Raw genomic sequence first — 27,060 nt, forward strand, 5'->3', positions numbered from 1 at the left:
AGCAGGGACATACACCACCTGTTATTTTTACTTGCAAAAATTAGAATCACTCTTAGGAAATGTCAGTTTTCAGAGACATGGGAAGTCAACATATTCCACAGGGATGAGGATCCTGTGCCTCCACTTCCCGAAGTTGTTGGAGACTCCTAGCTCCCATCAGACCCATTCAGCATAGGCAGTGATCAGGGATGGTGGGAGATGTAAGACAACAACAACAACAACAACAACAACAACAACAACAACAACAACAGGAAATCCTCAGATTCTGCATTCCTGTCCTGGGTAAGGGACACAGTAACCTGTCTTATGCAAGGTCAGAGTATTTGTCTGTCTAGCAGGGCATTGTATAATCTGACCAAGAGCAGCTCTCCAGAAGAGAAAGACCTTCTGTACCTTCTACTTCATGGATGAGGAATGTCCAGCCCACGGACTAATCCTGACCCTCCAGCAGATCCAGTTTTTAGTCCGTGAGGTCGTTTCCCAAGCCACTCCTGTCCCAATCGTCAGCTGACATCATTTGGAATGTCACCTGATGGGCAGTATGGTGAGGTTACATCCTGTGCTGGCTGTGTCCCCCTGTTTCCTGGAGAGAACAGACACATGCAGCCATAGCAGCAATAATCCTGCTCAGTTGATTCCATGCAACCCTTATCCCGATTCAGGATGGGGTTTGCATGGGACATCCTGTCAAAATTAAGTGATTGTTTTTTTATTATTATCTATTTAAGATTTTTATAAAATTTTTGTAACTTTAACCAATTAATTTCAAATTTATTAGACATTTCTCTTATAATTTGACTTCCCACCTTCCAGTCCATGCTGCTTTTACACTCGTCCCTTTCATATACTATCCCACATTTCATCTGACACATTCGACTCCCGGAACTGTTCAAAAACCAAGGCGGGGCTTCCGATTGGCTGCAGGAACTTCTGCAGCCAATCGGAAGCCGCAGAAGCTGCACTGGACATTCAGCTTCCAAAAATCATTCGAATACTGTAACACTCACTTCTGGTTTTCAATTGTTTGGGAGCTGAAGTGTTTGGCAACTAAGGTACGATTGTATTACCATTTTCTTCCTGTTGCTCAGATTTCAACTCCTGCCCTCGATTTCATTTGGTTATGATATTTTTCTCAAATAATACAAAAAAAGGCTTCCACTTTTCCATAAATTGTCCATCATGTTGATGTCAAGGGATTGTTGTGCTGCTCCAAAGTTGGCCCACAAATCAATCCTGGTAAAGATCTAATTCCTGTTTTACTCGATCCTTTTAACTGAATCTCCCAGTAATCCTCACACCAAGGATCCAAGTCTGCTTCTTTCCCCTCAACTATACCCATTACTGAAGGCTTGCATCCTGCCTTCAGCATGACGTATCCTTTTGGGAGATTCAGGACAGATAAAGCACATCCTCACACAGCACATAGTTAATTCAGGGACTCACACAAGAAGCAGTAATGGCCCCCAACATGCATGGCTTTGAAAGAGGATTGGGCAAATTCATGGAGGAAGATAAAGCTTTGTCTCTATAGTCGGAGCCTTTGTTTCATAGCCCTCATTTTGCGAGGAATGAGTGGAGGTATTTTAATATCAGCTAGGCTTGTCTGCTTGCACCCTACAGTGAGAAGGAATATTTGGGGGGAGGGAGCTGGAAAAAAACCCCAAAGCAGGCCCTGAACCTGAACACTTTTTCTAGGTTATCGTGCCATGGGAAACTCAAAAGAGTATCGATTTTAGAAGGAAATCATGGTGGTGAAATGCACTAGTAATCAATCCATAATGGGGAGGAATCCATAAAACTTTTTTTTTTTTTTAACTTGATGTCTGTCTCCAGCTTTGTGTAATGTGATCACTGAAATTACCCCATAAAAGCTTTTATTGATTTTTATAAGTTGTTTCCTCCAGCCCCACAATCTCCCACCGTTACACACATATATACAAGCAGTAACACTGTTTTCTTTCTCCGTATGGCATGTTGCCATTCTGGAAACTCTGAGCAGATATTCATTAATTGTAGCAGTCAAGTGTACGCGGTAAGAAGGAAATTGTTGCGAACGCATCCGATCGTTACAGACGATGTCCTTTGTGTGGGTTTCTTGCTACATTCAGCAGGAAAGAGGAGGTTGGAATGAACGCGACGGAATTTGCTGTTGAGACAAGACAGCGATTTACCCTCCAAGTATCCCTGTTTTCTAGGGACAGTCCTGGAATAACAGAAGATATCTTGGTGTTTGATTTGATCCCGGAATGCCCTGGTTTTCCTTTCTCCTCCACTTCACATCTTGGGAGAACCATTAAAAGTGGTCTGTGTAGATGGGGGGGGAGAGCTAGTTCTGTTTATACTGAAAATAAAATTCCTGCACCAAATGAAGGAAATGGTGATGATGGCATACAAAGCCCTTCCTATAATTTTGAAGGGAAAGGTCACAGATCCACTTTAAATTCTTTAATTGCAATGCTTCAGCAGCCAGCCTTTTATATATATATATATATAAAGGAAATGCAGGGAGTGTTTATTCCATTATTGTAAATGGAGCCTTACACTGTCTACTGAGAAGTAAGTCCCACTGTATTCAATGGAGCTTACTCCCAGAAGACTGTGCAGCCTTACACTGCACATCGAAGCATTTTTACTCTGAACTTCTCTTGTTCCTGATTATTCTCATAATTTCCATTGTTGATGTTGTTTATACCCCAACTTTTCCCCTGACAGGGACTCAAGGCAGCTCACAGCTGGAATTTTATTTCATTTCATTTATCTGTGGAAAGTGTTGTACAATATCCCTTTCCTCGCACAATTTTCCTTCACAACGATCCTGTGTGGTAGGTTTGGCGGTGACATTGCAATTGGCTTAAGGTGACAGATGTCTTTGTGTATAAGACGTCTATGTGTACGGTGAGATCAAATGCGTGAGAATTTCCCGATGTACAATAAAATGTCCCTATTTCATCGGAGAAATGTCGGAGGGTATGCAGTAAGGAAGTTGTCGTCGTTATCCTTATTTGATTTCTTACCATTTATTTGATTTCTTCGCCATAAGGTCCCAGGGTGGGTTTTACAGTGTTTTACAATTCAATATTAAAAATGGCTCAGAACTCATTACAGTCACAGGAAACAGGGGAGTCCCTGAAAAATATACAACTCTTGTATCATACTCCAGGCTAAAGAGATGCATCCTCAGTGCTCATTGAAATGGGGCAGCTGCCCTCTTACAGTCCTTGAAATGGAAAGACACCCACCCTTACTCATTTTGCAAATGAATGGGGACTTCCTGCCCCCTCCCCCTCGCAGCTGAGCTCCAATCACCGCCGTGCCAATTCCCCCACTACGTGATTTATGACGGTTCAGATAACCCTTCCTCAACCTAACACAAGGCTGGCCCTCCAGTTCCTGAGCGAACCAGCAATCTTTAATGGATCTAATTTCTTCTGTGGCTGCTGGAGTAATAAAAATGTTCTGCAGATGGAACGCTCCCTTGGAGCTTGGAAGGCTTCCATTCCTTTTATTGAAAGCTCCAGGCACAGCGCAGCGATGTGAAAACCTAACCCGCAACATCCCATGGATCTTCAGATAGATCAGAGATTGCCGACAAAAGGATGGAATGAGGCAAGTAAGCAGTTCCAGGTGCCATCAGAGGGGATGGCCCACAGCTCAGTGACAAAGCAGAGGGCACCTCCGGTTAAGAAGACCAGGAAGCAAGTGATGGGGAAGACCTTGGCTGTAGACTGTCCTGTTCATACTGGGCCTCTCACAAAGGACTTGCCAGCAGGGGAGGAGCAAGGTGGGGGCGGTCCGCCCTGGGTGTCATCCCCAAGGAGGGGTGACATTCGGGCCGCAGCCTGCCCATGACTCCCGCCTACCAGTAGTTGCGTCGCTTTTTGCTGCTTTGTTTTGACAGCCCTGTGGTCCCAGGCTGCTGGAGGAGGCATGTAGGCAGGCAGGAAGGGGGCAGATGAGCAAACAAGCAAAGGGTGGAGGGAACGAGAGAAGCAGAAGCTCTCTCAGCTCAGGACCCAAACTCTACAACCCCCCAAAAGATCAACAACTCCTGGCAATGACAATGGGTAGATCACAGCCAGTCCTTTTATACTGTGAGTAGATCGCAGTCTCTTGGAAGTCCAACTAGATGTGTGTGTGTGGGGGGGGTGACAATAATTTTTTGCACCGGGTCCCACCTGACCTTGCTACGCCACTGCTTGCCGGCACTGACTTCAATGGGGCAACAACCAACGTAGTATCTAGGGCTGGCCCAATGTCAGAGTCCAAGCAAGCAGAGTTCCCAACAAAGGGTCATGTGAGAGGCAAAGTCAAAGCAGTTCAAGGTTAGGGTCAGAGCTAGCAGAAGTCATAACAAGGGTCAGGCAAGAGGCAGGGTCAGGTCATAGCAGTCCGTGGTTAGGCTTCTAGTCCCACCTGCCTTAATGAAGGCAGCCCTCATGACAGCGGGGGATTGTCGGTGAACGAGAAACAAGGATGACAGAGGGTAAATCATCCTTGCAAATTCCCCCCAGGGACGGAGTGAATGGGATTTACTGGCAGTTCGTTTCAGTACCTGGCTCTTGCTCCAGCATGAAATGTGGGAGGCTGGGAGGCGCTGAATGCAAAAGCACTTTGCCTGGCGAAAACCCTCCTGTGCAGAGGTTCTCCATTCAATTGGATCTTTAATAGGTAGAAGAAGAAGAAGTAGTATGTACACCACCTTGAGCTCCTTGGAGGAAAGGTGGAATATAAATTAAACAATCACATTACATTACATTACATTAAATAAATAAAGGTTCTACTTTCCCCATTGGTTGGGACCAGAGACACCAGGTTGCCCTCAAGATTGAGGGGGCATCTAGAGGAGACTGAGAACTCTGGAGGAGCCGGCCACTGATGCTGCTGTGGTGTCACGAGCATGACACATGCATGATGCACACAAGGCCCCCCTCTAATAAATATTCAGGGGATGAAGACACCTCAGCCCCCTAGAGTTGGCACCCCTGTTTGGGACCCCTTTGGCCTCAATGTTACAGGCTGAATCGAAGTAAGCCAACCTAATTTAACAACTTAAAACTACACAAGAGAGGCAATAAAGTCCAAGAAGGAAATACAAAATGGTAGCATTCAAAGTTATACGGGTGGGGGCCACTCTTCCTAAACAATGTGCCATAGGAGCGCACTACAATTAGCTTGCATACATTGTATGGTAGGCTTGTCTCCCAGCTCTCACCTGGCTTTCGTCTCAGCCATTTCCCCATCACTCATCTGGGGAGTTAAAGATGCTCATTTCTTCTTCAAGCTCCATCACAGTTCAGAAACGGCAGGTGATCTGAGCAGATTGGAACAGCCTCCTTCCTTATGCTCAAGCCGTGGATGCTCCACAGAGACATGGTGTATTGCATGCAAGCTCAACTCTCCTGCAAGAGTTTCTCTTCCAGTTTTCCGCAGCCTGCCTTAGTTGGCTCCCACAGTTTCTCCCCTGCAGCAATACATGACAGGGATCAGGTCCTCATTCCAAGTGTCCCAGGCAAGGCAGGTGGGAAACTCTTACTGCTTGGAGGTTAATGATATGCACGTTAAGTATCTGTTGAGGAGAGAGAGCTCTTCTCCCGTTAAGAATAGCAGGAGTGGAGGAGGGGGTAATTCCGATCAGCACCAAAGCAGGAGCAAAAAGTTAGAAGTCCCCCACCTTCACCCCACTCTGCTATGGTCCTACCCAGCTGCATCCACCACATGCCAGCTATTTGTTTAAAAATAAACGAAGCACTCCAGGGCAGAATACACCACAAGCACAGTGTCTACTTTGACCCTTTAGACGTGCTCTTTGGAAATAATTAACCTAGTTCGTACTGGCGGGGTGAGGATGCCTCTAGAGCACTGCAAGTTTTTGCAAAGAAGGATGCAACAAAGAGCTGCTATATTTATTTTAACTGTACATGGAAGATGAATGTTCCCTGGCCTTAATTGCACTTTGAGATCATGACCTGCTTGCTGTTGCAGCATGTGTCTGTTTCGCTAATAACTTCATGCCACTTTTGAATATTGCAGCTCTTTATTCTGAGGTTTCCTGATGGCAGTGGCGGTTGGTGCCCATTGAGTACTGATGGGGCAGAAGGCGGGGAGCCCAACAGTAGGTGGCGCCAGAGCCTATGACAGGCAGAGTCAAAACAAACAAAAAATCCTTCCAGTAGCACCTTAAAGACCAACTAAGTCAGTTCTTGGTATGAGCTTTCGTGTGCATGCAAGAACTGACTTAGTTGGTCTTTAAGGTGCTACTGGAAGGAAATTTTTTTGTTTTGACTATGGCAGACCAACACGGCTACCTATCTGTAGGCAGAGTCAACTCATCCTAGTTTTGACCTCATCCTCCTCCCTGGTGAGATGCTGGCAGCCAGCACCACCTGCTGGACTGGTCATTCTTCAGAAGGCAGGCAGGTGCTTACTGGCTGAGGAAAGGCCGAGATTGATAGATCAGTGCTCCACTAGTCTCAAGTTTGGGGTGGATGATGTTGTCCCATCACCAGTGTTGTAGTGAAAAGCTAGCTGGCTACTGTAACTGGAAGGACGTGTAGTGTGGTCTTTGTCTCAGGCAATAAAACATCTTGGGTCCAGTTGGAGCCCATAACTGCCAGCCTGGATTGTGGTAAAACTCAATGCAGGTTGATGTTTGATCTTGTGGGACTTATGCTTATAGTTTCTGGATCTATCTATCATCTATCTATCTATCTATCTTCTATCTAATCTATCTATCTCGTAGGGGCTGTGCCTCTGCTTATCTTGCATGCCATCCGCCTTGCTTTTCTTCTTCCAGATCAACCCCTAGAGCAGAGTTTTCCCAACTTATTTGACCTACCGCCCCCCTTTCAGAAAAAAAAGCCCAGTGCCCCCATGGAAATCAACCTTCTTTAAGCAAACAAAGATGCAGTGATAAATTTGTGTTCTTTTTTATCTATCTATATTTCCACCTACGTCCTACAACATAGTAAAGAAAGAGGTTGTTGTAAATAAGACATCGGGAAGCTTGAAATTATAAAATTATTTATTAAAACCTGCCGGCTCAGTCCGATCCACCCCAGGGACAGGGCTGACGTCGAAACTCACTGGCCATTGGCCAAATAGGCAGGCAAGCTGCAATCTATTTCCTGGGCCTGGATGAAGCCAGAAAAGAGTTCACCCAATCTCAAGAATACCCCTTGCCTCCAGCATGAATGCTGAATCCAGGGGAGGTGTTGTTGCCATCCCAAAACAGCTCCTTACCTAGCGGTAAGCATCGTTACACAACAGATGAAACATGCCCAAACTGTTTTTTGAAATTTTCTTCTCTTCTTTCTTTATGGTTCCACTGCTCCCTTATTTTTATTCAGTGCCCCCCATTGCACCCAAGGCTATTACCGCCCCCTGGATCAGTCCAGTGCCCCTAGGGGGCGGTATCACCCACTGCCCTAGAGCTTTACCTCCCCACCCCATGAAACTACCAAGCTCGCTTTTCAGCTTCCCAACTCCATTTCTTCATGTTGATTCAGGATTCAGATGAGGCACTGCAAACCCTCCCCTGGGGGCTGCATTCTGACTTCCTGTAAGTCTACAGGATTGTGAAGTAGGGTCTTCCAATAAGGGCTGTGAGACGACAACTTTATGTATACTGTATAGGAATGTATATACAGATATATTTCAGAACGGAGGAAAAAAGAGAGTCTAGTCTCTTAATAAATACTTCCAGGCTACAGCTGGAGCTTTCCGATTCCCTTCAGGAATTTAAACCACTTTCTTTGAGATGATAAAACGCCATTATCCCTATGAATAACGACGCTAAGCCCTTATGCAGCGCTATTTCATCAGTGGGATGTCAAAGCAATTTAACGATCGTTATCTTTCGAAGGATACACCCAAACAGTAGCTTCCACCGCTCCTGGCTGGGCTCTGCAGAACTCAAGCACAGCAGCTCAAAATGTCTTGAGGGAACATACAGCTTATTGCAGGCTGGGGCTTAAGCCAGCTTCAGCCAGAGCCAGCTATGGGGAAAAGTGAGAGCCTCCTTTAGCTGATTGGTGCACCCAAGGCTCCCCAGTGCTGCAACTGTGTCCAGTTAAGCCTTACCAGTGAGGTGGGGACACCGATGTAGGTGGGGGGGGGCAGCTGGGAGTTTCCTGAGAGACCCCACAAATGTAAGTCCTTTTCAGGTGTGCACATTGAGTGTAAGCTATACACATGAGGGGATGTGCTCTAGTTATCTCCTGCTAGGACTACTGCAATGCGCTCTATGTGGGGCTACCCTTGAAGGTGACCCAGAAACTACAACTAATCCAGAATGCGGCAGCTAGACTGGTGACTGGGAGTGGCTGCCGAGACCATATAACACCGGTCTTGAAAGACCTACATTGGCTCCCAGTTTCCGAGCATAATTCAAAGTGTTGGTGCTGATCTTTAAAGCCCTAAATGGCCTTGGCCCAGTATACCTGAAGGAGCATCTCCACGCCCATCTTTCAGCCCAGAAACTGAGGTGAAGTGAGGTTACAGTGAACCATGTAGAGAGCCTTCTTGGTAGTGGCACCCGCCCTGTGGAATGCCCGCCCATCAGATGTCAAAGAAATAAGCAACTACTTGACAAATGTCAAAGACATTTGGAGGCAGCCCTGTTTAGGGAAGTTTTTAATATTTGATGTTTTTAATTTTCTGTTGGGAGCTGCCCAGAGTGGCTGGGATAACCTAGGCAGATGGGTGGGGTATAAATGAATTATTATTATTATTATTATTATTATTATTATTATTATTATTATCTAAAAAGTCCAATCATTGTAGCTCAACACTGATTCATAGAGGCTTTCCAGTGTTCCAGGCAAGGGACATTGTCGGCCCTCCCTGGAGAAGTCAAGAATTGGACCTGAGGCCCTTTTCATGCAAAATAGATGCTCTGCTCCAAGGGCCAGCCCAAAGCATTTTGGCAAGCTGCAAGATGGTACCACCCCCACCACAGAAGAAGGGCTGAGTGAAGACCTACATCAGGATCAAGGAGGGCAGGATAAAGATCTATGTAGGGAACAAGGCTTGGAGGTGACCAGCAGCACCTCCTATTCCCCTACAGACTACTGTAGAGGTGGCACTGGGAGGGGGGGAGTGTTGCCAAGGGAGCGGCAGATCCCGTCTCCAAGAAGTGCCCTGCGGCTGTCACTGTTGCTGCAGCAGCAGCCAAGGGTGATGCATTCCTTGGAGGCCAGATCTGCTGCCCCTGTGGATCTTTTAATTCTGAATTGAGTTCAGCATCCTGTTCTCACTGTGGCCAACTTATGGGAAGCATGCAAGTGTCACCTGAGTGCAACAGCCATTTCAAACTCTCCAGGTGTCTCTATTTTCCAGGGAAACCCCGGATTTACAGAAGCTGTCCTGGTTTCTGATTTGATTCTAGAATGTCCCACTTTTCCTTAGGATGTCCCCATTTTCATTCAAGAAATGTTGGAGGGTATGGAGTTATCTGACACACACACACACACACACACACACACACACACACACACACCCCGAGCCAAGGAGGTAAATAACTATACAACCTTTAGAAGACATCTGAAGGCAGTCCTGTATAGTTTTAATGTTTAATGTTTTATTATGTTTTTATATATGTTGGAAGCTGCCCAGGGTGGTTGGGACAATCCACTCAGATGGGCAAAGTCTGAACAATAATAAAATTATTATTATTATGGAGAAATAGGATGTCCCTATTTTCATCAGAGAAATGTTGGAGGGTATGCCATTTCCCCATTTGTTATTCATGGTATTCAGAAGTGTATTGTCACAGTGGAGGTAGGGAGTAGCCATCAGGGTTAGCAGCCATTGATAATTTTATCCTCCATGAATTTGTCTACAGTGGTACCTTGGGTTACAGATGCTTTGGGTTACAAACTCCGCTAACCAGAAAGTGGTTGCTGCAGGTTAAGAACTTTGCCCCGGGATAAGAATGGAAATTGCGCGGCAGTGGCACAGCGGCAGCAGGAGGCCCCATTAGCGAAAGCGGGCCTCAGGTTAAGAACCGTTTCAGGTTAAGAACGGACCTCCGGAACAAATTAAGTTCTTAATCCGAGGTACCGCTGTAATCCTCTTTTCAATGCATCCAAGTTGGTGGACATCGTCGCCTCCTGTGGCCATTCTTACTCATGATCTGCCCACCGTACTTCTGTTGATGCATGCTGGAAATGCAGTTCCGTCTTTTCACTTGCTGCATCACACAGCTGACTCATCATTTATATAATTTCATCAAGACTTATTTTCCACGTGGTGTTTTATTGACGCACACATGGATTTATGCGGATCTGTAAAGCACAAGCGGAAGGATGAGTCACTGAGCCACAATATGTGAAAACGGCAAGCCAGTCACCGCTTCAGCACGGAATAAGAATTAAGTTTGGCCCAACAGGCTCTGAATTAGCAAATCTTTTAATGGGATTGATTGATACCTGTGCAAGTGTGTGAAATAACTGTTCAGAAAATCTTACACAGGTGCAAAATCATCACCATCATCACCTTGTCTGCTTTTGCAAATAAGCTTCCTGAACTTGCAATGTCTTGCTACACCAAAGTGGAATATCTCTGAGCATTGTAGGACTCTCTAGCTGCAAATAGATAAGAACCATGCAAAAAGGATGGAGTGCCAAACAAAACTGGGACAAGCAGCCCTGATTCTCTACTGTATCAGAGGAAATGGACCCATCAGGGCTGGGCAGGAGACAGGGTGTCAGGTTGGGGCAGGGTGAAACAGGGGCAGTGAAACTAGCCAGTGATTAAGAGTCCCATGCTGAGACTGAGTCCCAAGCTCTGCTGACTGAGCTATCCCTCTGAACACCAGTTCCTAGGAACCTTCTTGAAACAGAGTCACATATCTCTGTTTCTGAAAGCAGTATTAGGGAAGGAGGACGAACGTGTTTGGTCTGCATTTTAAAATGTGCAGGGCAAATTTGATTGTCCCAGGTTCACATAAGGATTGCAATCTAATTGATCAAATTACTTATTTCTCCAAATTCCATGATGCAGTTTCAGGGTTTGCTCTTAAAATGTACCCAGTAATGCATTTTTAAAAATGTGTATTTTAGGGGGAAATATAATGGAAAGCATACGAAAATGCATATTTAGGGGGAAGACTGGGCAAAGAAGGCGACTTAAACAGAATTGTGTGTGTGTTTTAATCTGCAAAAAAAAGAGGGGGGTAGGATGGGCCTGCAAGTGAGCACATATGAAGGTGATGTGGAATGGAAACAGATATGATCGGTCTTTCCTAATACGGAACCTTTGTTTCTTGACAAATACTGCTGTTTGATGTGGTTCCTTCTTCAGCCAGCTTCAGCCTGGCTAGAAACATAAATATTGACAAATGATGTGCATAGGTGCCAACTCCCAGGGCCCTGGGTGCCCGAGCACCCACAAAATTCCCAGTGAAGAGGCCGGGCACCCACAAATTTTCGGTGCCAGGTCCATTCATGCTCAATGGCACCCACTGCAACAGGCACCCAGAAGATTAAACTGATGGGGACAAGAAGCTGGAAATCCAGGACTAGCTCCAGATCAGTAAGGATGGTCGGGGCATTTGAATGTAACAAATGGATGGAAATTCATCAGGAAAAGCTCCCTGCGGCATCTGCGTTCTGTGACTTACAAAGCTGTGCCTGTGGGATTTCTGCCTGTCTTTACAATAATTGAGGCAAAACAGAGCCCTGCCACACAGGGAGATGGTGATGCAGAAAGTCCCTGGTGCTCTTAAATTGCAGGTGGTTTCCGTATAACAATTAGCAGCAAATATTGAGCATTTGATGGAGGGCAGGGCAAGGGCTTGTCAAAAATAATTCCTTCCTCCCGCCCTCTCTCCCCACCCTCTCCCCACCTCCCTGTTTCATTTTCCCCAAAGGCTGGCTAATGCAAAACAGACCTGACAGCTTCACGTTTTGCTAACAAAGCATTATTTGCTGAATCTGTGCATAAGCTTATTTTCTTTCTTTTGCCATGTCCATTAAAACCAGAGTCTGGCAGGCAGGCACATCATGTGCTTCGTCCCAAAGAGAGTTGCTTGATTGGATTTCAGCTGTTTGCCCTCCTGTGGTCCGCAGGGCACGCACTGAATGAGAGCTAAGCAGCTTGCATAGCAGATGCCTCTGGGTGGGATGGAAAGGGACAGGCTGTGTGTGTGTGTGTGTGTGAGAGAGAGAGAGAGAGAGAGAGAGAGAGAGAATATGTTGGACCACGGCAAATAATAAGAAGCTTTAATTCCTGACATTTTAAACTTGGTGGTAAACATACACCAGTTTGATAGCCAGTGTGGTGCCATGATTTAGAGTGTTGGGCTTGGACCTGGGAGACCAGAGTTCAAATCTACACTCAGCCATGAAATTCACTGGGTGACCTTTTAATTATATTTATTTCATTTTTTTGGGGGGGGGGGAGCTCAAAACAGTTTACAAAAATATACAGAGTCTCATAGTTTACTTTGTAATGCAGCAATTGTTATTCAGCCATCCATTCAATTTATATATACCCCAACTCCTCCTCCTGAAGAAGCCCCGGGCAGCAGACACATCAGATCAAGGGAAGTAGTAGTCCCATTGTATTCTGCCTTGGTCAGACCCCATCTGTAACGCTGTGTCCAGTTCTGGGCCACCAGTGTTGAAGAAGGGTGTTGACAAGCTGGAAGGTGTGCAGAGGACAGCGAACAAGATGACCAAGGGTCTGGAAACCAAGCCTGATGAGGAATGGTTGAGGGAGCTGGGTATGTTTAACCTGGAAAAAGAGGAGATTGAGAGGAGATATGAAGGCCAACTTCAAATATCTAAAGGGCTATCACACAGAAGATGGAGCAAGCTTTTTTTCTCCTGCTCCAGAAAGGAGAACCTGAACCAATGGATTCAAGTTACAAGAAAGGAGATTTCAATTAAACATTAGGATGAACTTCCTGACAATAAGAGCTGTTCGATAGTGGAATGGACTGTCTGTGAACTCTTGTTCCTTGGAGGTTTTCAAGCGAGGTTGGGTGGCCATCTGCCTAGGGATTCTTTAGCTGTGATTTCTGCTTTGCAGTGGGGTTGACCTAGACGACCCTTTGGGTAACCTTGACCCTTTGGGTAACCAATTTGAACAAAAATGGTATACAGTGGTACCTTGGTTCTCAAACGCCTTGGTACTCAAATGACTTGGAACCCAAACGCTGCAAACCTGGAAGTGTTCCAGTTTGCAATCTATTTTTGGAAGCTGAAAATGCTGTTTTGAGTGTTATGCTTCCGATTTGAGTGCCACACTTCCGTTTTGAGTGTTTACGCTGAGGCCTATCTATTGTTGCTATTTATTTTGCATTTTTGTTTTTGTGGCTTTTTTGTTCTGTTTTTGTGACTGTGTGGAACCCAGTTCAGCTACTGACTGATTGATTGTGTGACTGCAGTACATTGTTTATTGCTTTCATTTTATGGGTCAATGGTCTTGTTAGATAGTAAAATTCATGTTAAATTGCTATTTTTGGGGTTGTTTTAAAAAGCCTGGAATGGATTAATCTGCTTCGTATTACTTTCGATGGGAAAGCACACCTTGGTTTTGGAACGCTTTGGTTTTGGAATGGACTTCTGGAACGGTTTTAGTTTGAGAACCAAGGTACCACTGTATAATGTGAGGAGAAAGAAAGCATTTTTTGTTCGGGCCATGCACAGCGTGGGGAGACATTCAGCCAAACACCCAGAGGAAATACTGCCTCCAAACTAAACAGCCAAGATGCTACAACACCAGAGATCATGCCACTCAGTCTGGTTGCTAAGCTGCACCTCCCTTGGTAAGAGAATTAACCCCTAAGTTGCAAACTGAATGATCTCTTCTGCTGCACTTCTAACAATAGCTCCTTGCCCATTCCGGATTCTCCATTAAGGGATGTGCAGAGTATATATAGTTGCATTGTCGCTCAAGAGGTTTAATGCCTTTGTGCTTTTGCTCAGCCATTATAATGCTGCATGCAGCTGCTATCGCCGTCTGCTCTCAGCACAGTGTCATTCGCATTCCTCCCCTTGCCTTTTCATAGCAGGAGCCCTTGCTGTTTTTCAACTGACAAGCGGGTTTGATATAAAACTGTCTTAGATTAGAATGACACTGAGCTGGAATAGATGATATGTCTGATCCAACCTGTGCCACAGACAGCGAGGCGCACACACCTCCCCCCTCATATTTCTACCCTACCTCTGACGTCCCTGAATGCTGACACCAGGGCACATATTCCTTTATACCTTAAGCATGCAAAATCCAGTGTGCATGTGCTCCTATCTTGTCCATTGCAATCCTATCTCCTACATGCTTACCAGGATGTCGGTTCTGCAGAATTCAATGCAAATTTCCATACCCTCTAACATTTATTTCTCCAATGAAAATAGGGATATTCTATTCTATTCTATTCTATTCTATTCTATTCTATTCTATTCTATTCTATTCTATTCTATTCTATTCTATTATTATTTACCCTGCTCATCTGAGTTGCCCCAGCCAATCTGGGTGGCTTCCAACATATATAAAAACATAATAGAACATTAAAAAAACTTTCCCTATACAGGGCTGCCTTCAGATGACTTCTAAAGGTGGTATAGTTACTTCTCCCCCTGGCTCAGGGGAATCACATAACTCCATACCGTCCAACACTTCTCAGATGAAGATAGGGACATCCTAAGGAAAACCAGGGCATTCTGGGATCAAATCAGATATCATAGTGCTTTAAATGTATGTTGTGAATGTGGCCTACATATAAGGTGTTATAGCCAAGGGTCGCCCTACTCAGTGTAGATCCATTGCAGTCAATGGGTTTGACTGGTGCAAATTTTGGTGGATCTACTCACCTTAATTGGATACAACCATTTGAGCTTTTTTGTCTGTTTCAGATTGCTAGAATATCACTGGGATGTATCTCTACCACACCCACAAACATCTCTGGTTCACCAGCCATTCTCTTTCTCTTTTGTGTTCCTAAATATTTTCATAGAATATGAGAACCCAGATTTCACTTAAAGCAATATTTTCTGTGCAACAATTTGCGCTGAATATTTTGGGCTGTGTGTGTTGGCTTGTACACTGGATGTGATTAAGCTCTTTCTGCCACTTAATGAGTGTGAACTGGTTCCTGCGACGAACACTTTTTAAAACGCTGACCTGTATAATAGCTAATTGCCATGGAGAGAGAGGGGGGGGAACCCCTGAACATTATATTAATTATAAAGTCTCTTCTGTGAGCCACTAAGATTTGTCCTTGGAAAGGCTTATTAAAAATTGAATTAGCAGCAGATAATGTGCTGCTTCTCTATGCAAACTTATAATTGGGAAGATCTTAAATAGCATCCTCTTACAAGCGGGAGCTGCAATAAAATATTGTGGTTTGGAAAGTTCCTGCTCAGTGTTGTCCACCAGGATTCTCCATTTTACACCTCGCCCTCTGCCAGGGCCCACCCAAGTTGGGCTGCCTCTTGAGGCAAATGAGAAAATGGCACCCATTCCCTCCTCCTTTGTCCCTCCTGCCACTACCTGAGACAGATGGAGGCAGCCTGGTGCCCTGAAGGAGGCCGGAGAGGAATGGGAGCCTGTGGAAGAGGAAGGGGGGCAGGGTCAGCAGTAAGGGCAGGAGATGGTGAGTGGTACTGTCATGGACTGTCTGGATGCAGAGGAATGGTGGAAGGAACCAGCTGGGGAACCACCAAAGGAGGAAGGCTCAGAGCCCAGAGAATGGTGGTGGGATGACGATGAGTGGCCAGAGGGAAAAGAGAGAGAAGACTGAGAGGAGGGGGTGTCAGAAGCTGAAGAGATTACAGGGTTTAGTGAGCAGGAAGAGGCTATGGCAGAGAGCAGTCTAGAAGCAGAGGATGAAGCTGAAGCAGGAGGTCAAGAGGAGGGAGGTGAAGAGACAAGGGTGCCTTCCCCTCCTGCTGAAACATGCTCCTTTTGCCTCCTGACTCCCAGAACCAGGAGAGAAGGAGACATAGATGGATGTGGGGAAGTGAGGAGATGTAGTCTCAGCAACTGATTTCATGGAGTAAGACCTACAGGGAACAAGCTTCTGTGCTCTTTAGGCCTGATACTCAGCCAAGTCTGCGAAGACGTGTGTTTTTGCTAATAAAATGTTAACTCCAACAATTGAGATATTTACTGGCCACCTCACTCTGTGGCAGGTACATACATCGGGGGCATGGATCTGCCACCTCTCCTAGCAGTCCCCAGTCCGCCACCTGGGGCAACTGCCTCACCATGCCTCAAGGGCCGGCTCTGCCTCCTGCCCACTGTCAGTATTCCATGGCCATTGAACATGCTCAGGACTCATTTTGGTGCAATTCCCAGCTTAGGATTTCCCCCCTTAAAGAACATAAAAACATAAGATGAGCCTGCTGGGTCAGGCCAATGGTTCATCCACTCCTTCTGTCCCAGTCGCCAATCAGATGCCCCAATGGGGAGCCTGCGCATGAGCGCAACAATGCTCTGCACATGGGCGGTTTCCAGCAGCTAGCATTCAGTAGCATTACTGGTCATTGTGGCCAGTAGGTAGCCCTATTCTCCATGAAATAAATGTGTGTGTGTGTGTGTGTGAGAGAGAGAGAGAGAGAGAGAGAGAGAGAGAGAGAGAGAGAGAGAGAAAACAAATAACTAGTATTGGAAAAACAAATACCTAGTATTGGGGCTAGGGGAGAATCCGATTGCCTCATGTCCATCAGGAACTTCTAAAATTCTTCATATTTATTAATATTATTATTTATGAAATTTATATAACACCCGTCCTCCGAGGATCACAGGATAAGTTACAGTATAAGACCACAAAAGAATGCATAACATAATAACAAGCGAAACAATAGCTCCCTCCCCCGGCCTAGTTTCAAAGGCCATAGATTGTTTCATTAGCCAAAGGCAAAAGGACAGTGATTCACAAAAGACACGTCGGTTAAAAGGATAACTCTTCTTGGGGAGGAGGAGCTGCTGTGTAAAGTACCAGAATGGAATTTGAATCAGTGGCACGGAGTGTCTCTAGTTAATTTATGAGAAGTCTGAAGGAAGATTAAAATCTGACTTGATGCTGATTCAGTATTCATTTTGAGAATCCCCCAGGAGGCTTCTCTCTTAGGCTGATCATACAGCCCATTGTTGTATATTACACTTTCATTAGCAAGTGACTTAGGGGGACTATCCTGACACGTTTGTGAGCCCAGGGGGTGGAGGGATGACCATGGAGATGAACTGTTTGAAAAGGCACACACACCCCTCCAGAGACCTTGAAATGAAGATCCTGGTTGGTATTTGAGCCCAAAATGAAGATTTCGCTGTCAGACCCCTCAAGTATCCCAAATTACAGTGGTAGCTCGAGTTAAGTACTTAATTCGTCCCGGAGGTCCGTTCTTAACCTGAAACTGTTCTTAACCTGAAGCACCACTTTAGCTAATGGGGCCTCCTACTGCCGCCGTGCCGCCGGAGTACAATTTCTGTTCTCATCCTGAAGCAAAGTTCTTAACCTGAGGTAATATTTCTGGGTTAGCGGAGTCTGTAACATAAAGCGAGGTACCACTGTATTTGGGACATCCCAAATTGGCAGAAGATGCCCCTGCTTTTTCTCCCAATCTCAAATGTCCCAATTTTGCTCCCCAGCACTGGTTGCACTAGAGCAAGGGATCAAAAGATGGGCATTTTGTTGTGTTCTGCTGTGGCGTGAGTCCAGAAGCAAGACCAAAAAATGGAAGAAAAACTTACCTTGACCTCCTGTTCCAGAAGTTCGTCTGCATTACCGGAAGGCGGCGGCAGAGGCAGGTCCACTCTGTGCCACATCAGGAGGTGTGCAGGCCAGGGCAACCTTGGGTCAGGAGATCCTTGAGTCAGGAGATGCAGTGCACACTGGGCCGGCCTTCTGGCAAGCCGCACCAGGCCATGCCACTTCTCCCGAAGGAAATCAGAGGTTGCCACCATTTTTGGTAGTAGTTAGGTGTACACCATAATGTGATGTCGCAGAAGACGAGTGCCACCCTGCCCTGGTCTTCTGTGACATCACATTATGGTGTATACCTAACTACTACCAAAAATAGTGGCAACCTCTGATTTCCTGCAATATTAAATGCAGCTCATCAGTGATGTTGGGGTGTTTTACTTCTCCTGAAGGGGCACAGACCTGGTGTGCCTGCCAGAAGGTCGGCCCGACCTGCGTTGTATCTCCTGAGGCTGTGGAGGCTGACGCTGGCCTATGGAGGCTGGCTTAGCCTTCCAGAAGGAGCGGCAGCTGATGCTCCCACAGGCTGTGGAGGAGGGTGGCTGGAGAAAGTTAGGTGGGGGGGAGGGATGGGAGGGGTGAGAGAGGAAGTGTCAGCATCAGGGGGGATGGACAGGGTCAGTGGGGTGGCGGTGGGGTGTTCCGAAATGCCCTCCCAAAGTATTGGGGGGGGGTATGCACTGTATTTAGAAGGGGGGGAAGTCAAGGTGATTTGTTATTCCAGGATAAACATTACTGCAGCCTCACTCATCAGATAAAATGATCAGGAGCAGAGGTCAGTTTCAATCCCTCGCAGAAAGAAAAAGAGCGGTGCTCCTGCAAAATGGAGAGAAAATTATAATTTTAGCAATTGCTGGTTTTTGTTTTTACAGTCATACCTCGGGTTGTGAACGCTGCAGGTTGCACGTTTTGAGGTTGCGGACCGCGCCGAACCCGGAGGTCCTGGAATGCATAACTTCCGGGTTTTAGTGCTCACACATGCGCAGAGCCACCGAATCACATCATGCACATGCACAGACACAGTGCTTCAGGCTGTGAATGCTGCAGGTTGCAAACGTGCCTCCTGCACAGATCACGTTCACAACCAGAGGTATGACTGTATTTTAATCTCTTAACAGTCAGCTTGTTGTCAGTCGCATTTGGCCCCTCAAGAGCATCACAGTGCTAGCCCCCAGGTTGTAGAAAGCTACACACCCAAGAAAGCACACCCTGAACCCTCAGGTTCTCGGTAGGAAGGCTGCAAAATGGGACTCTGAGTTTCCTATGAACTTGCAGTCCTGGCACCAATGGGAGGGCCTGATGGAGCCCGTTGCAGCCATGGGTGGGCCTGATGGGGACCCCTTGGCTGAGGATTATTGAGGGGGCCTGGCCACCTCATCCATTTGGGGGGGGGCTCCCTCCTGGCCTCCCCATAGATGGTGCTCCTGGACAGCTCCTGGACACCTGGCTGATATTCAAGTTGAGATCTCTCCATAGAGCAGGTACCCTGATACCAAAATCCTGATGTCTATATTGTACAATATGTACCTCCTGCTGAGACGGCATCTGCAGGAGGCCCTCAACTGCAAAGTGGCTGGGTATATAAGGGGTCGGGCAATCTTTCAGGTACCCCAATACTAAACTGTATAGGGTTTTGTACACCCAAACCAGTGGCTTGATCTTAGCCAGGTAGCTGTTTTCACCTGTGAAGTGCGTTTGTCGATTCATCTCAGTTTAGTTGGGTCAGAGACCTCAGAAGAACAGGAAAAGGCAGGGAAGGAGAGAGGAGGGGATCTGTAAATGAGTCATTGGACTTGGAGGCATTGCTGCTCATGTTTCAGTCATTAAATTGCTGACTCTCACAGAGGCTTGTGCAACACAGGGCTTTAATGATGTTAAAGTGATTTCTTTCTTCCTTCCCTTTTGCCGTTTTAATTGTATAAAGGATCCAGCACGAACAATCAGCTTTGCTGAGAAACCTCTTAGGTAAAATTAGCTTATGAATAAGCGGGTTGTTATACTCCCAGTTCTGGTGGTAAAAGAAGACTTAATAATAAAGGTCTTGATTGTGCTGGGGAGCTAACGAGATCCTTAAGAAACAAAACAAAAAAACCAAACAAACCTAAAGTGAGCTACACTAGCATTCAGAAAAAAAATATATGTAGCTAACAAAGGACGTTGTCTTGACAAGACAGACTGGAAGTCTGTCTGGACCACTGAGAATGTCTTGACATGATCCAGACTGCAAGAAAACTCATCAGTGTCTTGTATTTGGTTAACAAGGTTGAGAAAACCAGACTTTGGGAAGTCGCCTGAATTCTTAAGAGTTGCACAGAAGAAAGAATGTCCACTCTTTGTAGCTGTTCCTGCCATGTTGATGAGATTCACTAGATGACATTTCTATCATGATGCTTAAATTTTGCCTCTGAATACATATTGCTAGGAATCAGAGGAGCAAAGAGGACTCCTGTCCAGGTTGAAGGTTTCCCACAGGTATCTTGTTGGCCACTGTGAGAAGAGGATGTTGGATTAAATGAGCCATTGGCGTGGTCCAGCAGGTTTGTCTTACGTTCTTATGAACTCCAGTGTCCAGAAGTAAACTATCTGGGAACACCAGTTGCTGAGAAGGTGGCATCTTATATGAACACACAAAACTGGCTGACACAGCATGAGAACATTGTTCTATGTGGCTCAGAACTGTATGCATGGATGGGTAGCGACTCTAGAAATGAGTATTTTCCAAATGCATTTGGCGATGGCGGTAATGATTTATTATTTCTTAAATGTATAGGCCGCCCTTCATTCAAAGATCACAGGGCAGTTTGCAACATAAAAATACAAAATGAAAACACAACCCCCTTCCATAATATTGCATAATTGCCATCACCACCACAAAAAGATCTCTTGCCCACAATCCACACTCCCTACCACTAAATGGTTGGCTTAACAATCAGTCCCTTTTCCCAGGGGAACTCTGGGAATTGAAGCTTGGGGACACGGGGATTGAACTCTCAATGCCCTTACATGCAGTTCTCAGAATTCTTCGGCAGAAGCCATGATTGCTTAAAGTGGTATCCTACTGTGAATGTTGCCGAATTCCAGTTCTGTCTTTATCATCCTCCCTGCTGAGTCTTATAAGGGCATCACTGAGATTAAGGAACAGAAAGTTGACCCCCAGTGCCACTGCCTAGACTGGATGTAAACAGGCAGGCAGGCAGGTGGAGGCTGGCTGAGAGTAGACTGAGGTTGGTGGGGCACTACCCGCTTTGTCCTAATGCACCAGCTACTCCTGTGCCTATTGGCGTTGGGTCTGCATTGTTCTGGAGTCTTGCATGAACAGCTGCATTTTCTGCTTTTTGTCTTCCATTTTGAGCAGGGCCTGTTGCCAAGCGAAATGGCTGGCTGACTTGGTTTGTATGCCAGTTCTGATACCACCCTGTACATCCTATGCTCTTTGATCTGTAACAACAGCCTCCAAGTGTTTTCATCGCTGATTTGCTTTCAGGGAGGTGTACAAATCTCCTCATTACATCTGCTAGTTTGTGAATTTGCAGTCACAAACATCTCGAAATGCAAACTTATTACTTGGCTACCCTTGCATGAAAATTTCAAATTTAATATCGTGCTGCAAGGTCTGTTCATTTTTATGCAAATTCATGGAGGAGATTATATTTTGCCGTTGTAAATTAGAAACTACAGCAGGTTATATGGGTTGTGCATGGGGGGAAACAGAGGTTTTTTTTTGTTTAAAATCATTTGAACAAAACACAGAGAAGAAAGGGCTTGAATAGCAAACACCATTTATAGCAGATCATGCTTGGTGCCAAAAGAAGAAACAAGGATTGTTGCAAATGCCTATGAGATTGCCTTGCCTAGTTTTCCCAAACTAGCAGAAAGCCAATGATTCAAAAGCACATTGAGTTGGGTTATAGAGAAGCAAAATCTGCTTGGCAAAAGGACTGCTATTGCCCTGTGCACGGTTCCCAGTGCTTTGCTCTGGAGGGTGAGATTGACTTATTTGTAAACCTGCCATTCTAAACCAAAACAGCTGCTCTTCAGAATTTGCACTTCTCCGAATTTTGCAATGCAGTTGTCTAGCCAAGTACAGTAGTACCTCGGTTTTATAATAATAATAATAATAATAATAATAATAATAATAATAATAATAATAATAATTTGTTATTTCTACCCCGCCCATCTGGCTGGGTTTCCCCAGTCACTCTGGGCTGCGTTCAACATAACATTCAAAACAGAATAAAACTTCAAACAAGTCTCGGAAGTTGAATGTTTCAGTTTCCGAACGCCAAAAACCCGGAAACAAATGCTTCTGTTTTCGAACGCACCTCGGAAATCCAACTGCTTCTGCTGAGTGTTTCTCAATTTTCTCAATTAAATTTGCAGACCACCCTTTGCGCCTCAGTTTTTGAAAGTTTCAGAAGTCGAATGGTCTTATGGAATGGATTACTTTTGAGAACTGAGGTACCACTGTAATGTGTACAAAAGTACATATGCTATGGCAAAGTGTGTAAAAAATGCATCTATTCGTGAAAGTAACATAAAAATGCATTCTATTAGAGAAATCGCTTTGCAAAAATGTGTGCATTAGGCACAACTGCATACAGAAATGTGTTCTAGGAGAAATTCACTGGGCATGTTTAAAGGCTCCACTTGTGGCCCTGCAGCAAAACGTTGGAAGGAAGCCTTCCTGCTTGCTATGAGAGCTAAGGGGATGCGAACCTGAAGTGCACACCAAAGCCCTACCAACATTGACCCAGATGTGCATACTAAGTCTAAATGGCACCCCAAGATCCTCCAAAGCCAAGCCAGCATTGGGCAACCCAGGAGAGCCCTTAACCCAGCAATGCCACTGATATCTACTCCACCAGATGCACAAATTATATTTCTTGCCTAGACCAAAAGCAGAAAAACTTCCATCATTATGAAGTAGGTGAAAAAGGAAGCCCAAGGCCAATCAGGGACTCCCCTCAAAAAAATCCTATTCTGCCCCTAAACAAGCATTAAGATAGTGTTGCCATATTTTAAAAAGTGAAAATCCAGACACAAAAGTTGTTGAGCTTATTTGTGTTGGTTTTCTTTCTTTCTTTCTTCTTTTTGCCAAAGTTGTTGAGCAACTTAGCCATAAGTTTGGATTTCCCAGGATATTTCAGTAATTTCTGCCCAGGCAATGCTTAAGGGAGCTGAATAGTGGCTATGTCCAGGAAATTCTGACATCCCAGGTTAAGAAGCTCATACTGCATAGGTGTCAGGGACTGTTCTGAGGAGGGCTGCACTGAGGAGGAATGGTGGGAGCCTCTCCCTCCCCCTGCTCCTGATCAGGACCCTGGATCTTCCCAGGAGCAGGAGACAGTATAGATTTGGAACAGTGGTTTGCAGAGGGACATAGTTCAGAAGGCAGAAGCTGGGAAGTACTGGGTGGGGAACAGCTAGGAGAAGAAACATTGGAGAGAGAGAGAGTTAACTGATTCGCAGTCTCTGGAAAGCGTTCATCTGCTCAACCCAAGGTCAAGAAGAGCAGATAAGGGGGCAGCACAGAAAGCACAGTGGTTACGAGATCAAGTCACAAGATGCAGTAGTGATGTGGGTGACCAGGGAGGAAGTGGGTGGAACCCTTTTTTGGGAGCACCTTCATTCCTAGGAAATGGATTCTTTCTTCTCTCTCTGTGATCATTAAGAGTTTCAAACTGCTAAGAAGACTCCTTTCTCTTTGTTCTGCTTATCTACTGCCGGGGGGGGGGGGGAGGAAGCTGGTTCCCTGGAGTCTAACAATAGGAAAGGTGGAGAGTTTGGGGAGGAGTCAGCTAATAAACTTGGTCTCTCTCTCTCTCCTCCAGTCTGATTGTCTCTCCACAACCATGTGGTCATCCTCAACTTCTACCATGAGATAAATCTTCCCAGGTCTTCTTCAAAGGGGAGCTGGGGTGTGACAAAGGAACTCCCCTTTGAAGGTGGAAGCAGCATTCCAAAAAGGCTCTTTCCTTTTGCAGATGAGGGGGGTGTATTTTTGCAGTGTTCCCAGCTGTGGAAGGAGGTCCATAGAAAGAGATGTAGTCTCTCGTCTGCCCTTCAAATGATCTGAACATGCATCATGTCTGGAGCTTGTCAACACAACCTCATTCCCCACATTTGCTCTGTCCACAGTGAAAGTCTGAAAGGGATTCATGTGTAATGACGTAATTAGAGCATGGAGTAGCCAGCTAATTTTTGAATATGAGGGGAAAATATCTTGATATTCTTTTTTGAAAAAACAATGGGGAAAGGCAAATGCATTCCACATGAATTCAAATGACAAGAACGTAAAATCAGAATGAACAAAGAACAATCTCAAATACTCAAATATATAAACATGCACAAATGATTACAAATTTCTCCACACAAATTCATATTTTGAAGGTATAAGAGACTGGAAAGGTTAACTATTCATGTGCAATGTAAAATTCTTTCACACTGCTGTATAGTCTTCCAGTTTGGTTTGTACTCCTAAAGTGCACAGATAATGAGAGAGGCCTCTTCTGCACCATACATTTATTCCCAGAGTGGTTAATCAATCAATCCCTGGGAATTGCAGCTCTGTGAGGGAAATAGTGATATTACAGCAGGTCTCAGAACCTTCAACAAACTACAGTTCCCAGGATCCTTCGAAAGGAAGCCTTGACTGTTTAAAGTGGCAGGATACTGCTTAGAATGTATTGTGTTAGTGAGGCCTAATTTACTCAGAAATTGCTGTAAATAACACTTTTGTCCCAGTTCTCTAAAATACATGCTAATGCATCATTCCATGCCTGTGAAATAGCTCAGTGTGCTGCCATCAAATAAATCATTACGGGTTTACAAAGAGCAACAACACTTTCTCCATCCAATAAAGATAATAAAAGTAAGCTCTGTTCCTTAAAGGTAAAGGGACCCCTGACCATTAGGTCCAGTCGTGACCGACTCTGGTGTTGTGGCGCTCATCTCGCTTTATTGGCCGAGGGAGCCAGCGTACAGCTTTCGGGTCATGTGGACATCATGACTAAGCCACTTCTGGTGAACCAGAGCAGCGCATGGAAACATCGTTTACCTTCCTGCCGGAGTGGTACCTATTTATCTACTTGCACTTTGATGTGCTTTTAAACTGCTAGGTTGGCAGGAGCTGGGACTGAGCAACGGGAACTCACCCCGTCGTGGGGATTCGAACCGCTGACCTTCTGATCAGCAAGTCCTAGGCTCTGTGGTTTAACCCACAGCGCCACCCGCGTCCCTTGCTCTGTCTCTTATGGGGACATTAATATTTGTGACCACTTGCCCCCAGAAGGATTTTATTGCTGGACAGATTTAACAGATGCCCCAATGAATGCCTCTTTCGTTGCAACAACAACATGGTGACCATGGGCTTGTCCACACTCTCACTTGTCCCATATCTAGAAAGCACAGGTCTGAGTGCTTTTCCCTTTGTACCACTCCTTTCCCAAGGAAAGTCCTCTCTTTTGTGCTAACCCAGAGCAAGCATCAATCTGGAGAAAACCCGAATTGCCACTTGTCCCGGTTGAGTGCTGAAGTGTGGTTTTTCCCCAGCGGGGGAAGGAAGTGGGACAATAAGAAGTGTGGGTAAGCCCTATGGTGCACAGACGGCTATCCACATTCAAAAGAAGGGGTATAAACATTGCTGCAGGCAGGCTCTCCGTTTCTTCAATAGAAACCATGCGGTGCAACAGGGCAGCAATATATATATAGTGCTGAAAAGAGGAAATTGGTTTCTGTGGGTAAATTTGGACACGATAAAGAATGTTTCTGGGGTCCTTCTTGGTTAACAAAGAATTTGTCATGTGTGAAAATTTAATTAAAAAGTGGTTAGACTCTAGTGAGCCTATACCTTCAGTAGAAAATGAATATTTTCTCCTTCTTTCCGGGTCCACAATCTTATTAGAGAATGTTTTGTAGGGGCATATTGTTTCAATGGTTGTTTGCTTGGTTTTAACTATTCCCATCCCTGAAAGTCGAGAGCACTTAATAACTACACACACAGTTGGTTTAAAAAAGAAAGAAAGAAAAAGGTTGTGTTGCCAACATTTGTCTAAAGCAGACTTCTCTAACTTGGTCTCCCCCAGATATTTGTACTGCAGTGACTCCCATTACTCCTGGCCAGGCTGGGCCTGATAGGGCCTGCAGTCAACCAAGGCCTCTATAAATGTCTGTGTCTGTACCAAGTTAATCATCAGAGGCCCCTTTTAAAGTCCTTTTGCCATCTGAAGTATGGCAACTGGTTACCAGTGAAAAGGCCTTCAAGGTGGGGATGCCCCAATTGCACAATGTTCTCTAGAACAGCTCCCCAAACACTTCCGACTCTGATGAACTGAAGCTGTCATGATTAAAGGCTGCCTCTAGAGCAGGGGTCAGCAACCTTTTTCAGCCGTGGGCTGGTCCACCATCCCTCAGACCATGTGGTGGGCCGGACTATATTTTTTTGGGGGAAATGAACGAATTCCTATGCCCACAAATAACCCAGTGATGCATTTTAAATAAAAGGACACATTCTACTCATGTAAAAACACGCTGATTCCACGGGCCAGATTGAGAAGGTGATTGGGCCGCATCCAGCCCCCAGGTCTTAGGTTGCCTGCCCCTGCTCTAGAAGCATCACAGTCCAACATGAGATGTGCCCTTATCTCCCATACCTCCCTAGGAACAAATTCCATAATCATGAGATTTCTTGCCACGTAAGCCATAATGCATACTGTCCAAGTGTCCTAAGGGGACCTGGAATTCCGAAAGCCATCCTGGCTTCTGATTTGATCCTGGAATGTCCACATTTTCCCCATCAGTGTCACTGCCATTGAGCTGGGGTTGTGTGGGTGAGCATGAGTCAGTGCTTGTCTTGAGCGACGGTGGCAGCAGCTGCAGTGGCAGCTGCAAGGGAGCACCGTGTTGCCTCATCATGGCTGCTGCTGCTGGCCTCCTCTCTTGGGCAGCTCGTAGCAGCTGCTGGAGAGCAGGCAAGGAGTAGGAGAGGCTGCCACCATCACTGAGGCCTAGCCTTGCGTGACGCACTGGCTCCAAGGTGCAGGCAGGGAGCAGGGTAGTGGAAATGCTCTGCAGGGTGGAAGAGGATGAAAATGGGTCGAGGAGGGTCAGTTGGGTGGTGGTGGTGAGTCAGAAATGTCCCTATGTACATCTGAGGAATGTTGGAGGGTATGCCTAATGTGAGTAGGAGTCCGGCAGAGACACATGCCTGACTGGCATGTTCTCTCCCTCCTGGTCATTCGTTCGGGAGATTCAAAATCTTTCTCCAGCCAGAACATCACAGCAGCCTCAGAGGCATCAGCACACTTTAGGATCAGCAGAGTATAGGCAGTCAGCGTACAGCGTACAGACTCAGT

General features: G+C 45.6%; 1 protein-coding gene and 1 long non-coding RNA gene across 9 annotated transcripts in view; one reads left to right on the forward strand and one right to left on the reverse strand.

Moving 5' to 3' along the window:
• The window catches only part of AUTS2 (activator of transcription and developmental regulator AUTS2), a 667,021-nt gene that overhangs the window by 56,585 nt on the left and 583,376 nt on the right, over positions 1 to 27,060 (forward strand). The window lies entirely within an intron of this gene.
• On the reverse strand, positions 11,899 to 14,926 carry LOC309358069. Its single transcript, XR_014163328.1, has 2 exons — positions 14,817 to 14,926; positions 11,899 to 12,137 (listed from the first exon to the last, which is right to left on the reverse strand). It is a non-coding gene; the product is annotated as an uncharacterized lncRNA (long non-coding RNA).

This window comes from Podarcis melisellensis (assembly GCF_964234715.1).
Source record: "Podarcis melisellensis genome assembly, chromosome: 15".
In the NCBI taxonomy this organism is placed as follows: domain Eukaryota; kingdom Metazoa; phylum Chordata; class Lepidosauria; order Squamata; family Lacertidae; genus Podarcis; species Podarcis melisellensis.